At 58.3% G+C, this 1181-nt stretch overlaps 1 non-coding gene across 1 annotated transcript; it reads left to right on the top strand.

Moving 5' to 3' along the window:
- Positions 1–783: 783 nt before the first annotated feature.
- Positions 784–909, top strand: LOC122472119. The gene has a single exon (XR_006294367.1). It is a non-coding gene; the product is annotated as a small nucleolar RNA SNORA76 (small nucleolar RNA).
- Positions 910–1181: the final 272 nt, after the last annotated feature.

Below are 1181 nucleotides of genomic sequence, written 5' to 3'. Positions count from 1 at the left end.
GGGAGACTGTATTTATGCCAGCTGCAGAGTGGGAGTGAAGGGCAGATTCTCTACACTGGTAGGAACTCTTGGACGCATGCTGGGAACAGGAGTGGACAGGGAAGGGTGTGGGGTGCCCTTGGGATCCTCAGGCCTTGAGTGCTGACACCAGCCTGGATTCAGGAGGGATTTTCTGCTCAGGAAAGAGGAGGTGAGTTTCCTGGGAGGTGAGAGACCCATAGAAGAAGCAGGCCCTCAGGGCTGGATGAGCTGTGTGTGTGCAGTGATACTCAGAGAGGAGGCAGGACCACATGGTGGAGACTGACATTCCCTGTGTCTTCGTTTGGGCCTCTAGAAGCTGACTCAGAGACAAGGATTTGAGGACAAGTGGCTTATTTGGGAGGAAAGGGTATGGGGTGGGAGAGTGAGATACGGGAAGTAATCCCATGGGGACACCCCAGGACTCGGGCGGAGCACCACCTCGCAGTCACCCCATCAGCGTGCAATGCCCTCTGGTGGGGTTTTATACGCGACATTAGTCATCTATTGCGGCATTAAAAAGTCATCCCAACGCTTAGCTTAAAACAAGAGTACTTACGAGGCGCCTGGGTGGCTCGGTGGGTTAAGCATCCGACTCTTGGTTTCGGCTCAGGTCATGATCTCGCAGTCGGTGAGTTCGAGCCCCGTATTGGGCTCTGCGCTGACAGTGCCGAACCCGCTAGGGATTCTCCTTCTCCCTCTCTCTCTGCGCGGCCGCTTGCGCCCTCTCTCCCTCTCTCTCTCTCAAAAATAAATAAACATTACGCGCTGCCTTTGAGCCCCTGCTGCGCCTGCGCGTGGCGCCGGGTTCAGGCTGCACGCATGCGCTTGCGCATAACTGGGCCCGCCAGGTCCTCCCCCCGGCGGCCCTTGTAACCGTGAGCGACACGGGGACACCCGGCTGCGAGCCGGTGGGGATCCTTGTGGAAAGGGCCCCGGGGAGACGTCCTATAGGCCCTGCTACTCCGTGTCCGCACGTTCCTGTTCCTTTTGTGGAAGTGCTGTCCTCTCCGTGATCATCGGGACCTGCGGGTTAACCGCGTCGTGGGGGGCCCTGAAGGGAGGGTAGTGAGGGGCCTGGAGCAGTTTGAGGACCGCGGTCTACTTGACAGGAACTGGTCTCGGTCCTGAGGCTGCATGAATTTAACTCACCTGGCCGAGGT

Source organism: Prionailurus bengalensis, chromosome E3 (assembly GCF_016509475.1).
Source record: "Prionailurus bengalensis isolate Pbe53 chromosome E3, Fcat_Pben_1.1_paternal_pri, whole genome shotgun sequence".
NCBI classification, from domain to species: Eukaryota; Metazoa; Chordata; class Mammalia; order Carnivora; family Felidae; genus Prionailurus; species Prionailurus bengalensis.
The sequence above is the reverse complement of the archived record's forward strand: the minus strand, read 5'-3'. Positions and strand labels throughout refer to the sequence as shown.